The 15926-nt window shown below is 36.2% G+C and overlaps 1 protein-coding gene across 4 annotated transcripts in view; it reads right to left on the reverse strand.

Moving 5' to 3' along the window:
• Positions 1 to 15926, reverse strand: part of flrt1a (fibronectin leucine rich transmembrane protein 1a) — a 77561-nt gene that overhangs the window by 8516 nt on the left and 53119 nt on the right. For 3 of the 4 annotated variants that reach the window (XM_058777447.1, XM_058777449.1, XM_058777450.1), the window contains one exon: positions 13355 to 14021. The exons of the other annotated variant lie outside the window; for it this stretch is intronic. The gene's annotated coding sequence lies outside the window, so the exon portion shown is untranslated. The remainder of the gene's footprint in view (positions 1 to 13354; positions 14022 to 15926) is intronic. 4 annotated transcript variants of the gene reach the window in all.

The raw sequence follows: 15926 nt of genomic DNA on the forward strand, positions 1-15926 counted from the left end.
ATTGAGGTCTCAAGACACGAAACATTTGGTCTGTGCAAGAAACTGAGCAGTATTTATATAATTTTTGTCCTGAGCACATTCACAACAGCCGGCGTCTTATGCGTCAATGTGCTCTGGCATAGTAGACGCATGCACGGAAACTGATCTGTCGCGTGTATATGTCACTCATTTTTTAGATTGCTTCCACATTTATTTAGTTTCCTGAGGGACACTGGTATAGCAAGTAGGATATAGAACACAGTTTTGGAAATCATTATTATTAATTAAAGGAGAAGGGGAAGAATAGAGATGGAAGTCTCCCTTCTAGTTATAGTTTATCTCTGTCTAGCTCCGATTCACACTCCAGTACAGCAGGTGGTGGTAATGCACCATTGAAGTTGGATGCCAACCTCCGTTAAACATCATGGACGAAGAAGAAGAAGATTGCTTCCCCGCATGCGTCTACTATGCCAGAGCACGTTGACGTGTCACGTGCCAGCTGTTGTGCCACAGGGTTTAATTTGGTTTTGTCTGTGTATGTTTTTTTGTCTCTCAAAGGCGTGGGTCCCATTGACTGCCATTATATGACTGACAGACTGCAACGGTTTGAGTTAAAAATCTTCGTTTGTGTTCTACTGAAGAAACAAAGTCACCTACATCTTGGATGCCCTGGAGGTAAGCAGATAAACATCAATTTTTTGGGGTAAACTATACCTTCACATCTCTCTTCTGTTAATGGTTCTTATAGTATTTGTTTGGGAAGTTTAATTTTGTTGTGTTTTGTCTTTATATTGTTTAATTTGACTGCTGCAAGCTTTTCAGTTTGTTCCAATTATGATGGTTTGTCCTGTAGGTGGGGCTTAAGCCTATAAAGCTTGCTACCTGAGTTTATTCAATTCTGCTTATGGACTATTTAAGTCTGAGCAGTGTTGTAACATTGGGCCTATTGGTTTAGCCAAATTAGCACATTGTTGCAGTTTCATTTAATTTTTGTACAGTTTTTATTTATTTTTGTTTTGTCCTTCACTGTAAATATGCTACACCTTCCAATAAAGCATTAATTTTTGCATTCTGCATAAATTTTTGTACAGCACGTTATTCCATTTTTCTACTCCAACTGTTTGGCCTTCCTACAATCTGTATGAGATTTAAAGAGTAAAATTGGAGCAGAACACGATCTGATCCAAGAGTTGTTCAGATACAGGAATGAGAAGATGGGGGACAATAAAAACCTGCAACTGTCAAACTACTTGCAAGTTTTATACTTAAAATCAAAAGTGTAGTGTTTGGACCAATCAGACATTCAATTACTTGTTATATTTAGCAAATAATCTCTAATGCCCCCTCACCCAACCAAAGGGCCAACTATGAGGGTCCCCTGAAATGCAACTAACACCTCAAAAAGGCAGAACAGGCCTCTGGTTCCATGGCAACCAAAGACAAATCATCTGATAACACTAGTTTTATTGCTCAAAGAAATGCGGGCAGAAGCAACTCTCACTCCATTTCCCCTTAGGAAAGACGCATAATGCCCATAAAAATGGACTCTTCTCTAATTAATTCATAGAAAAAACTTTCATTGAATGAACACACATATCCTTCAGGTCATTGTGTATATTGTTACTGTTCTTGTATATTGTCTTTTGTATTGTATACTGTTTTATGCATGCTTATGATAGAACCACTCGTTCGCATAACCTTATCTATAAACATGTTTGGTCTCTATAGCCCCTTTTCCACTGCAGGAACTTTACCCAGGAACTGGGGCCTTTGGGGTGGTACTCAGTGTGTTTCCACCACAGGAACCAGGATCTAAATAAAGTTCTGGGTAAAAATTTTCCCCTCAGAAAGTCACTGCTTGCGAAGTAGTACTTTTTCAAAGGTCCGGAACTTTCAGGGGAGGGACTTGGGTGCTGAACACACTGATTGGTTGAGTTCATGCAACATTGTATTTCAGCCACCATTTATTTGCATTTATTTTTTTATTTTTATTTTTTTAATATTACTGTTATTGTGTCATGGAATGTAGTTTTAAAAGTATTTCAGGCGAGAATGTAGTTGTTTAAAACTCAAATCTGCAGTTTATTTATAAAGACAGCGCCTATTTGAAAATGTGCTTCGCTGATTTCGAAGACGTGAGCTCCACGCGATCAGCGGGCGCTCAGTGCTCACGTATCCCGACGAGAGGAGCTTCAACTCGGCCAGTGATTCTGACATTTGCCGCTGGCTCTGATGTCTCTGTAGTGGTTAAACATGAGACATAATTTGTTTTAGGTAAATCTAACAGGTAATCTTTTGTCTTTATTATATTATTCTATTAATATGTTAAATGAAAATAAAAAGAGACAATGCTGTTTGATATAATATTTTGTTTCATTGTAATGGATGTACATTCCCTGAACTACATTTCTGCGGCTATTAATATGTTTAAATGTAAACGAAAAGAGGCTGTGGTGTTTGATATCATATTTAGTCTTATTGTAAATACGAGGAAAACTGCATTAGCCAAGGTGAGCTGACTGATGTTATCAAGTACGCTGCTGTTTGCAGAATTACTGGACTTGCGTCGTCCTGTCCGCGGGAGTTCACACTCCCGAGTCGAACTTGTAAAGTCCGAACTACCAAGGACGCAAGTCTGAAATTTGCGTAGTTTGGTATTGAGAAACGCGCGCAGACCTACATCACCAGATTATTTGCCTAATTTTCTTGGTACTTTAGACCGCGATGTAATCGCAGACAGCAACTGGTCTGCAGGAAAAAAAAGTTTGTGGGAAAAAAGTTCTGGGACAAATTGTTCCAGGTAATTTCGGTGGAAAGGCGGCTTAAGAATTTGTCTTCGGATGATCTAATTGAGAGTGTATATTACATGTTTATACCAATGCAACACATTTGTGTTCTTTAGTAGTTTTTGCATCAACCCCAGTCAAATCATAATATGCAAAATACCATGGTCTAAGACAAAGAGTCGTAAACTTTCCCTCCAAAAGTGAAAGTCACCATTGGCTCTTTGACCCCCGAGGGGTGTGACCTCCATAGGGTTTAAAAGGCCTCCCTTCAGTTACCCGCCTGGCTTTTTAGTCTCTTCACTCGTCTCTCATCCCCTTTCCATCTTCTGGTTGCTAAGTCCCATGCAGGGCTGGCGCTACCACGCCTGGCAGGCCTCGACACAAGTTCTGTTAGATCTGTTAGATCATGAGAGGATGAGGAGGATGAGCTAGAACTCTTCTGGACCCTTAAGTTTTTGTGCCAGGCCTTGCGGCCTTGACTTTCCATTCACCAAAGATCCTCGGATCTCAGCAGATGTCTCTTAGCTCTTTCTCACCTTCCACCTGGGAAGAAACTTCCAATCACCATCGAGTCAGAACATCTTTGGAATTCATCACTCTTCAAACCCGGAAGAACGTGATCGCAAGTCCAAAACCTTGAAACCATCAAGACATTCATCCGAGACTGCATCTGGACACTCGTCAGTGACCAAGGCAATGCAAGTATCGTACATTTAACTAAACGAAACAGAAACATTCTTTCACCTTTAGAAAAACATTGTGGTTCCAACCTCTGTATTTTCTCTCACACAATGTATACAAGCCACAAATCCTAACAAGACCTGAGGAAGAAGGAGAAATAATGGTTTTCATATTCTCCTTGTGTCAGCAGTCTGCTGTCAGTGGAGCTACATTATACTGACAATCAAGCCCTCAGATCTCTGTCTCTCTCTCTCTCCCGCCTCTTTTTGAGAGTGACGTTAAATAAGTACATATTCGAGATCCCTATTGGCCACTAAAGGAGCCGTTCCACCATCAAAACCTGTTGCCATCGTATTCATTTGGCTCAATGTCTGTCCCAACAGAATCTCTGATTAAAAATAAATCCTGGGAGCATTAGCACTGAAGCTGTGTTCGCCTCCACAAAGAAATGGCAGGGGACTGAACAAAAAGGCCACACAACCATGTGAGAAAATATGGAGGAGAAAAGAATGTTCAAATGTGAATAACTGAATATGAAATAAAGTCTCCTTTTTTTTCTTTCTTTTTTATGCTTGCATTATAAAGTAATTTGAAAATGGTAAAAGTTTTCTTCTGTTTCTGCTATAAAATATGCATTTTTCCCCCCTGTTTATTTTTATTAACCTAACACTGAGGTCAGACTATTTTGGACACACACCAGAAAGAAAATCACAAGGAATCATTTTAATATATCAGCTTTATCTCATGGGTGCCAGTGAGATTAAACACAGATGTTTTGCTCAAGTCTTTATTCCTCAGAAGAAAAAGACTTCAAGAATCCTACATTAATCTCCTCTAGAGTTTCAAAGGAGATCTCAATAAAGTCTCAAACTGTGCTCAGATTTGCCAAGATCCCCTAGAGATCTCATTATAAACTCAAATATATTTCTCCTCATATCCTCCCAAGGCCAAATTATCTGAGCTATGCCATTCACATTGATTTTGTAGTTGTTCACTGTATATGTTATTTCTTATTTTATGAAGTCTTAAGCAACCTCTGAGCAATAAAATTGTACTGAGCTAGCTTTTCATTCTTTATTAAAGAGAGGTTCTACCTGAAAAATTGATATTATCCTTATCTTTATCGACCATGCAACCTCACTAAAAAGGACTGCTATCAACATGTTATAAAAGACTCTGCATTCATAACATGCATATCATTAGTGTCATATGCAACAAAAGCTTCTAGCTTGGCAGCAGTTTGTAATGTGTCAGTAGCTGCAATAGGAACTGGCATGATTAATTTGTCACTTTCATAAACTAGAGCCATCATGACAGTCATGCAGTAGTCATGGAAATTTTTAAACGCCTGTATATTGTACATGCACTATTCTCCTCTCTGGAATTTTTCTTCTAGCTTAATAACATAAAATGGACTTGGATATAAGGTATGTATCATATGGTTGTTCACTGAATAATAAGCTACACACATTCATGTTATAGTAAGTCTATTTGAAACAATGACTTTTGATTGCTATACTTCAAATTGCTGTCAGTTTGAATGCTCCTTTACAGTATAGTTCGTTATTATTATTATTTTATGTATATATATATTTTTTTCATTTTGACTTTGTAAGTCTTCAGCACAACAGATGCATAACCATTCAAATAGTAAAACAATCTAAACGGCACATTTAGATCTTTCACGTTTTTTGAAAGAGTGCAGAACTCAGTGACCTTGTTCTAGACTGAAATCATGGACCACTTCAGTGATGAGGAACACTCTCTGCTCTCTTTCTGTATATTAATATTATTATTATTATTATCCAGTTTAAGTAATTGTTTTATTATTCATGCTAATAACTAGGGTGAAGTCTTGATTTTCTAATGCATAAAAGCTCTACCCCCAAAAAAATTAAGCACGTTCTATTAATCAAAATTAATAAACATTATTACAATATCAAAAGTATTAATCAACAATAAAGTTTTTTTCATAATATTGAAGCTCTGTCCTGTAATAAATTTCTGTTTTTATTTTATTTTATAATTTACATACTTTACACACTTATTAATTTACATTATGTAACAATATGCAATCGTTGTTTATACATGTACATCACCTTTGAGCGGCATTAAACCGTCTATGTAAATAAACACCATGACAGATGCAGCTTCTATTTCACCTATACAGTGTAAATATTTTGTTGATGTAGAATTTGTATTTTTTATTATTATTATTTTTATTTATTTATTTTTAATCTATTATGGTTTGTATTCTGATTGATTAAAGTACAGATATATTTAATAAGGTAACCATAATAACTGCCATTACAAAGGAAAAAATGCACAGTAAATAAATTTCTTACCCTGCATATGACAATAATCATTGGTTGTTTTATTGTCATTATCAAATTATCTCACCACAATATGCTACATGTTTAATCTGTGTCATCCAGGTTTTTGTTTTCTTCAGGTATATAAAAAAACAATTACCTTTATTCTAATTTTGTCTTTTTGCAGTCTGGTTAAATATTGAGAAGGCTTTCAATATATATAATATATATATATATATATAAAAAGCTCATGTCAATGGAATTGCATTGTATGATACATAATCCATGCAGTGAGCTTGTATTGTATAAGTTTTTGTACATTTTCAAATATATAATACATCATCCGCAGTGCTGGATTATGGAATGAGGCTACGTTTACACTAGTGTGTTTTTTTTTTTTTTTAAAGCATAACTTTTGCTATGGTTACACCTGTCGTTTCCACTACTCTGGCATTTTCGACTCTCGAAAACGGAGACTTTTGAAAAAGCTGCAGCCCCCGTTTTAGTTTGAAAACTCAGAGGTTGCATTTCAGTGTAAACGGACCAAAACTGAGACTTTTGAAAACGATGGCATGGCTGCCCACATTTGCTCTGCGTATCCTTGACGACCGTGTAAACAATAACATCATGCTCATTGTTGTACCCATAGATGTACAGGTAGATTCCCCATTCGACCGCTCCAAGCACATAGATGCTTCCGCCATCTAAATAATAGGTAATCTACCTATACTGTACCTGCAAGAATGGTCATGTGACATGCATTTTTGGTTGTGGTGTAGTGTGGATGAAGATCGTTTCTGAAACGCAGTGAAAACACCAGAGTAGATAAGGATCATTTTCATTTTAAGACGCTATTTTAAAACAAAAACGCACTGGTGTAAACAGGGCCTGAGCCAAAAGGTGCCTGCAAAAGGAAGATTAACACCAGGGACATTGGTGTGTACAGCATAAGCTGATCACTACTCTGACACTTCATACACTGCACTGACTCAGGATATTTTTTTCTGATCTTTGTTCCCCTTTAATATACAGGGCAGGGAGAAGAGACAGAAAACAATAGGAGAGAGAGGAAAAAGACCAGGAAAGAACCTTCAGCTGAAACTCGAACTTGGGTTGCCCAAGGCTCTTTTTCAGCTGAGGATGGAGATACTAAGTGGTGATTCTCTTACACATCTCATTTACTATAGGTATTGACTTTAGATTTGTCTCTTAAGATTCCCAAGGAGTATATGATTAATGTTTGATTGAGATGTTGTGGATAAATGAGGTACTAGATAAAGTAAAACAAAAACACTGATCATGAAATTCAGAGTTTAAGTCTATGTTAAGGATGATGGTTAGAGATACACAATTGTGACCCTGGACCACAAAACCAGTCTTAAGTCGCTGGGGTATATTTGTAGCAATAGCCAAAAATACATTGCATGGGTCAAAATTATTGATTTTTCTTTTATGCCAAAAATCATTAGGATATGCATTTCTATGTGTATGCATGCAGGATTTTTCTTATTTCCCACAAAAAACAATATTGTGTCTCATTTGATTGGTTCAGTCTCTGAGTGGGCCAGTGCAACCCTGGCCCTTATGTAGCCTTGCCACCGTACTATACACATTCATATTACTGTATATAGAACACGCTTTGTTAGCAGCCGCAATGTAATTACTTATTTGAAAGATATTCCAGAGAGCATTCAATTTCAGATGCAGCCTTAGTGCAGTAAACGTTGTACTATTTTTCTACTTCTTTTACTTCTAACAAAAAAGGACTTGACTTAATCTACACAACATGCTGTCTTCCCACCCTCTTTTCATCCTCTACCGCTGTCTTTCACTCTTTGCAAAAGTCAGCATATGATTCATCATTCTAAGGTGCGTTCCCAGAGGCAAGACTTTTTTTTTTTTTGCTACACATGGACATCTCTATTCACTGCTTTTATCTTAAACAGAGCAGAAATGAAATTCCAGGGAATGCCCATTAATAAATAATGAGGCCACTGTTTAAAACAGGCCGCAACAGAGGTTGTTTAATTTCAGCCCACATGTATATTTTAGATGAATAAGAGTTCAAACAAATGGCCTTGTTAGTGCCCTTGTCCTTCAATATATGTGCATGTCTTTGGATGTTAGGTTTAAAATAAACATACTATCAAATCTCCAGTTTTTGTAGATGCCCTCCATGTCTTTGTGACTTTTCATGCCACATAGTTGCTATTCAGTATGCTGTTAATTTTTTTTTTCTTTTAGCACTGATCTTTTTGCTTTTTCTGTCTTTTTCTTTTTGTCTTTTCTGAGAATATTCTTCTCAGACGAATAAGGCAGAAAACACAGATGTCCTGCCCTTTTATGAGGGCTTGTGCCCGCAGAAAAGAAACATCACAAATGAGATCTTACACATCTCAGTTGTGTCTTCTATAGACATCAACGAGTTTAAATTAAGCTCCAACAGAGATTAAAGCAGATAAAACAGACATTTCTCCTTAGAACAAGACCATAATATTCTTCATAATATTCTCCTTGCTTAAGTTTCAGAATAGATTTCTGTTTATCTATCTTTACTTTCCGAGACAAAGCTAAAACCTACATTAAATAAAACTAAGAACTCGTTTGAGCTATGAAAGATCAACCTCTAAGCAAACAAAATTTTCTTGTCATTGTATTTTTTTCAATGGGCAAATGAGCTTTACTGAAAGTATATTTTATTAAAAGCTTGTTCACTGAACAAAAGGATCCTTTAATATGCGCTGGTTTTAAAATGGAGTTTATATTTGCCACTTTGGTTGGTCATATCGAAACTATTGCTTAAAATCAGTCATTATGAAGCAAGACTTTTCACAACCAGCAGAAGTCAGGTCTATATTGCAGCTTCTTTTGGCTTGGAACATACATTTTGACAAGAAGGGACTGTCTACTAAAGTCACAAATCTGAAATCATATCTTATGACAACAGCATAAACAGAACAATTACAATTCACAATAATAACCATAGGCCCTTTGCTAAGCTCAACCCTCTAGGTTTCTCATTTAGGCAAGCTTTACAGAACATCCCATGGAAATGAACTGATTTTGAAAGAGAAAACTGAATGAAGATTTTTCTTACTTGTGCTAGAATGAATAGTGATATTACAATTGTCTGTTTTTCTTTAAATAACACAATAACAAGATTTAAAACTCCAGTGACTGAACCGGAATTAAGGCAAGTGCATTCTATAGTCAACTGAAAAGTCAGAAGCTTTAATTAAAACCAATTACAGTTGAACTTTTCCTAGCATTTTAACACATGTCTTTAGTTACTACTTATATTTGTTTACTTACAATTACCATAAGATGGAAATGAATGCTGCCTGTATCCTCTCTGCAAAACGTTTCAACTTCCTAAGCGATTCAGCAACAACATCTGTAATATATGCAAAATGTAATATTGTAACTTCTGTCAGTGTTTTGCTAATTAAAACTGATGATGGCTAAGGCAACTATGAAGGTAAAGAACTGCCAGCTTTAATGTGAATGTATTTACCTCTATAGCCATTAACTATATATGAATACATGCTGTCTACCATTATAGAAGACCAAAGGCAATTAGACATTTGGCTGCTGACTGTTTCTTGGCCAGGTGTGTCATTGCATCATTAGCTTCTGCACGAAACAAGCTGATTTTATGAATTTGCATTTGCAGTCTGTTGTTGTTGTCTTTCAACTGTAGATTTCGGGGTGAGGCTTTCACAAGGATGTCGCCTTTCAATTTGTGCGTTTGTCTGGTCGAGTCAGTAAGGTGTGTATTTATTCAGCAGGAGAACAGCATTTGTATTCAATTCATCATTCTTTGTAAGATGGCAGTGTGTTTAAATCCAGGCTGAACAATCTCAATCCCCTCGCCACATCTCCCTCCCTCTCTCACCCCCGTCATCTCTCTCTCTCCTTTTCTGAACGTGCCCTGCATGAGAAGTGAGGTAGACGATTGAGTCGCAATTTCTCTGTGCCGCTTTCATGCCCTTCTGTTTCATCATGACACTATTTTTCACCGTTCTTTTCAAATTTCGGCTTTTCTTTCCACTGATGCTTGCATTTGAACCACAACATTCTATCACCTTCCTCTCCGTTCATCTTCATTTCATTCTCTTTTCATTTGCCAGTTCTTACAAACCACAAACCTGACTTCCTCTAACTCTTTAATCCCAACTCATTCCTTTAGCTGACACAACTCTGTAATAGTCTTGAATGCAAATACAAAAAATAAAAAAAATAAAAAACATGCAGTGATAATCTGCTTTCTGACTGCTGATGTCTAATACCGTCAATGACCTTTGCCACATCCCTCAGTCTGATTCTGATGGGCTGAATAGCTGGAACAGTTGGATGCCAACTGTAAGGATTAAGGATGTAATAGTTCATTTGTTTTCTTGATGAGTCGATTTGAAATGCTGATGCAACTGCATTGATCTTAAAATAGGATTTACGATTTACAGAGGTTTCATGTTATTCGTAACATTCATTTAGATTTAAATTTAAAATAATAATAATGCTGCAATGAAAATGCTAAATTAATCATGACCTCTTGACACGTATAAGCAATTCAAACTTTAGGAACTGTACTGCCTTTAAGGTCTTTTGTGTTTGTTAGTTCAGTCTCAGCTGCAGTTAAAGATGAGAAAACACATTGTGATCCAGCCACCTTGCATTGTTGCAGCCGCACGTCCTGATATTGCCGAGTTAGACGTGTTCCTGGGTCAACATATTTTGTTTACCCTGGAACAACATTTTAATCCAAAAATATATTCTAAACATATTCCTACACCTAAACCTAACCTTACCATGAGTAATCCCTAAAATCAGAGGAACTGATAGATGAATTACACTGATGTACAGGCACCAAACACTGATTGTAATCCTAAACTTCACAAAAATTATAAACTGGTTCTTGAAATCTGATTGGTTAATCACGATGTTGTTCCAGGGTCAACAAAGATGTTGACACAGGAACACGTCGCACTCGGCAATTTCAGGTTGTGCGTTGCAGCCAACCATGATTCAGTGCAAACAATGTGCCAAAAAAATAAAAAAATAAAAAATAGTAAGCATTTAGTAAACCAAAGTACCAAATATCAAAGCTAAAAAATAATAAATAAAAATAAATAAATAAATAAATAAAAATAATAATAATAGTGTACTGCTACTACTGAACAATTTGTAAATAATTAATAATGATTTTGGTAAGTATTTTATTACAATGAAGTATAATTTCATTCTTTCTACTTCAAAATGTCAATTCAATGTAAATTAAATTCAATGTATTTACTTTATAGTTATTTGGCAAAATGACAAGAAATTGTGGAAATTGTTTTTACACCATTTTATCTAGGCCCTATGTATGTATTTTATTTTAGATTAGTTTAGTGTATTGGGATGAACAGCCAGCTAAACACAGACAAAAATGACTGAGCACACCTTTAAATTCTTTTTATTATTATTTTGAATGCATAATTTAAATGTCAGATGTAATTTTATTCATGCAATTAATAAGCTATTTTATTAAATTAAAATCATATTTGTTTTTGTCCCCAACACTTTATGAAATTGCTTGCAGCAAGGATATATCTAATATAGAGGAAATATTTTAGTTGAGCAGGATTTTCATTTTAGAATTGCGTGTTATAATGAGAGACAGTCCAGCACTACAATTTGTTATCAGTCACAGAAAGAGACAGTAGCAATGTTCCCTCCAGCACAGGCAGCTCGAAGACATGCCCTGTAATCTATTATCAGTTGCATGGCTTGCTTTCTGTTTTAGCAAAATCAAAATACAATGCAAAAGAATCATGATATATAACATGCAGTGGCAATTAATTAAACTAAAAAGTAATTTAGTTTATTTTTTTAACAATGAATTGCACATGCCTTCTGTGATTAATCATAATTAATTGCCCCTAAAATTTTCAATCATTAATGTATTTACACATTGAATCTGTATCTTATAACAACTTTAAACTTAAATCAGCCTATAAACCTATAATAATAAATGTCTCATTTGTGGTATCTTTTTATGAGAAGTAACTCCAGATGGTGTTTCTCTGTCTGTCATCACTCTTTCTGCTCTACTGTTTGAATGAAAAGTCTGTTCATTTTTTACTTCAAAGCTGATTTTACACATTCATTTTCATGCTAAGTACTAGTACTAAGTAATACTAGTAAATATTTGTAGTAACTGTATTAGTTACATTGCTAATTAAAACCGTTACACTTTATTTTGGTAGTCCACTTTAGACATTCTACTAACTATAAGTAACTTTTGCAACTGCAATCAATAACTAATGAATACTGATACAGTCTATTAATAATCTAATGACTATTAGATATACTTCCTTATATAATATTAATAAAGTTTCAGTAGTTCTATGAAATAGAACCTACCTGTATGTATGGACATAAAGTCGTGAAGCATTATTTCCAAACATTGTCGCTCCAAGCAAGGTGACACATGGTATTGTAATTGTGAATTTTAATGCAATATAGTGCACTATAACGGAATTTGCTCATAGCCTCAGGAAGTAAAAATAAAACATTTTTAAAAAACAAATACTTTAATTCTTTTTTAAAGGTCCCTGTACATGCAATTTACTGCGGTTTCCAACTAAAATCAATGCTAGTGGCAGTAAAACACCAAAAACGTGTATTCCTTTTCACATTAAAATGTAATCCCATGTGCAGATTATTAGACCTACATTTGATCAGTTATGTCCTATTTTTACCATAGTGCATGATTTGTAAACCAATACATTTTGATGTTTGTATCACATAACCAGCTCTATATGTACGGCTTTTTCTGTTGTAATAAAGTGTTACAGCAATAAACTTGAGTCATGACAAAAGAACTCGAGGACTTGTAGAAGCCGACATGACAAAATGCTGCCAGATTTGCATTCATCTGTTTTTGTTCATAAAACCTTTTTAGCACCACTCAATTTGAACCTGAAATTGTCGCAAAAATAGCAAGAAGCAGCATAATACACATTTTCTAATAATACATTTTGCCAAAATGTCTCCATAGGAATGTTTTTTCCCAATAAGCCTCAACTGAAAACACCACAAGGCCAATGTCTCATATTCGTGTCCTTGCACTTCAATGCAAATATTGTCAAATAATGTAATTTATCAATTTCATATTAAATATTCATCTATCCATCAAGCCATGCCCTATGTAGGAATGCTGGAGCCCATCATCTCAAGCATAGAATATATCTTCTGCCTTGTCTGTTAATAATCTTGATTTCATTGGAGAATTATCTTGGAGAACTCATGCAATGCTGCCTTACAATTTTCCTACAATTCCTGAACATGTTGTCTAGGTAGGCAGCTCATTAGGTTTCGAAATTAATTTTATTTGGACATGCTAATTTGTCAATAACTGCTTATATAATATGGACGATAAGGATCCAAATCAATTGACAATTCTGGTGGCGCCAAGTAATCGTAAAACAGGACAACAAAGACTAGCGTTCCATTTTAAGTTCAACTTGGACATCAAGTCTGTCAATAGCGGGATCAGGGTAAGCTAGCCAGAGAGAGTGGGATAGAAGGAGATAACACAGAGAGAGCTCTTACTTCTGACACCAAAGCCGAGAAGGTGCTGTTTCAGCTCTGAGGGAGATCTGGCAGTGAAAGCTAATGTACTCCACATTGACTCACTGGATCTCTTTCCTGCTGTTTGACTGTTGATTGCCAGGCTGTGAGTATGCTTCTTCTCACTGGGTTGGTGTTTGAGAATCAGTGAGATGCAATGCTGTACATCCTGAGCGGTTTTATTCCAGAGGAGTGACACCCCATGCAGAATGTTCAGGAAAGTTGGGATTCGTAGGGAGGTTCCATCAGTAAAAAGATGTGTCAGGAAGTGCTTGAAACATTTTAATAAACAATAACATTTTGTCAATAAAATGGCCTTCGGAATGGAAAAACTGTAAGATATCGCACCCACGTTCCTCATGAATTCCAACTAAACACTTCGGCTGCAAGCCAGTATTTCAAAACCTCTTTCACGGCCTGCAAGCTTGCAAAATATCTGACTTCTCTACCTCACTCAGAATGAAAAGCCACAAAACGGAGTTATTTGTAATTATGTGCCATTGTTCACTGTCATTGTTCAGTTCTGGCATTAAAAAAGAAGCGTTCTCAGATGTCCCCGCTAATTGAAGTGGAGTCCCTTCTGTTTTGCCGGACCAGTCAGGAAAAACGCTCATTCATCATTTTTTGTTTATTCCAAAGGGAAGTTGTTCTGTAGACAAAGCAAAAGGGAATATTCAATAATCAGATACAAGCTAGCGTTACTAACAGTTTTCAGTGATGGCAGCTTCAAAGATACATCACACTGACAGTATAGACCTGCTGATGTTTTCTATGAAAGGAAATGGGTAAGCTGTTAAAGCATCTTGATAAGTAGTGAATGGATTTGAAGAAACCAGAGTAGTAAAACCTACAGTCTTCCATACATGTATTTAATTTGTCAGTGTTCATCATTAACCAGTTAATGGGAGTAGCTCCAGAGTGCACCCTGGACGATGGAGCGGGGCGACACATTAAGGTGGGGCGACACGTGTCCAGATTGCACTCTGGAGTACTTGGTTAATGGTGCAGTGTGCAGTATTGAAAGCTAGAGGTTGAAATGGGTAATGCAGTCCAAATTCAAAATATTGAAGAGAGTTGTTTCTCCCACCCCTTCCTCCTCAGATATCAGGCGGGTTGCCAGATTGAGGAAAGGCAACAGGAATGAGCAAGGCAATGAGCCTTACACTGTAAGCTGATGAGTTATCCGCATTTTAATGTGCCTGTGGTCATAGAGCTTTTTAGTTGGATGCCAAGAATTTTTAGGTCAGGTAGAATCTGTGATCTCTGACCCAGTTCGTTTGCTGGCGTCCATGGCTGCAATACACTGTGTTTTTCCGCCAACTGGCAACCCAGGGTGCCAAAATACTGTTAGGTAAACTGGAAGTGGGTGGAATCACACAGACCAAAACAAAAACATTCCGACATTGAACACACATTTCAAAGTAGAATAACTGGTTGTTGCACTGTTTTTCAAAGAAACAAGTGTATGTGAACTTAGCATGTTTCCTAAATATTTACAAACAAATTATGGTATTTTTATGCTCTACTCCAGTCAGAAAATGACACACAGCACCTTTAATAAGAGGCACAAACTGACAATGACATTTATGCTTCTGTCAGTGTGTGTGTGGGGGTAGAAGAGCACCCAGACAGCATTTTAAGGAATCACAGGCATAGTATGACATACGTGAAAATCAATTCAAAGTAAATTCTACCCCATTTTTTCCCCAGTGTATGTAGGCACTAGACAGTATGGCAGCTCCCTAGGTGTTGGATCAGAGCTACTGTGTAGTGTGTTTGTGCGTGTTTGTGTTGCAGGCTGATATACTGTACCATTATATTCTGAATGGAGCGTGTGAATGAAAATTAAATTACTGCCTGTTTTAGAACTAGTATGAAGTTTCAGCTTCATACACCCACAAACAAAAATAAAACATGTTATGAAACAGAGATACCAGTGTATGCAATACAGAAAGTAAATTTTAATTAAACAGCATATAGAACATTATTTTGATGCCAGTCTTAATAACTTTTTAAAGACTTGAATTTTGGCAGTGTAGAGAAGGATTGCTAGTGGATGTGTCACAGGGCCTTTTAGCGACAGACGATTTCAAAATCCGTCAGTCAATCTTAATACTGACAGTCGCTCTCAATAGAGTTCAAAATCTGCCAATAAAACGTATCCATTCGGCATGATGCCAGAATGCTGAATGGCTATAAAAATGCTAAATTTAATCTAATAAAATTGAATCCTCTGACCTCTATGTAAAATGCAAAAGGGTAAAAAAAAAAGGCTTCTCAAATCATACAAATGCAGAGATACCAATATACGGAGTGTTTCAGTCTTTCAAAGTCTTTCAAAATGGTTAAAATAACCCAAGGGACATTTTTATTGCTCTGAGGTTGCTCATTCATAGCTCAGAATATTTAATGGAGTTCTCAGATATTGTTCATCTACCTAATTAAATCATTAATTTAAATTTGTTTTTGAGAATAGATAGCGTAGCTTACAGTAGATGCATAGCATAGCTTTCATGTTTTGGTCATGAAAGAATGTTTTTTAGTTCAGGCTAAA

Source organism: Onychostoma macrolepis, chromosome 05 (genome assembly GCF_012432095.1).
Source record: "Onychostoma macrolepis isolate SWU-2019 chromosome 05, ASM1243209v1, whole genome shotgun sequence".
Taxonomy (NCBI): domain Eukaryota; kingdom Metazoa; phylum Chordata; class Actinopteri; order Cypriniformes; family Cyprinidae; genus Onychostoma; species Onychostoma macrolepis.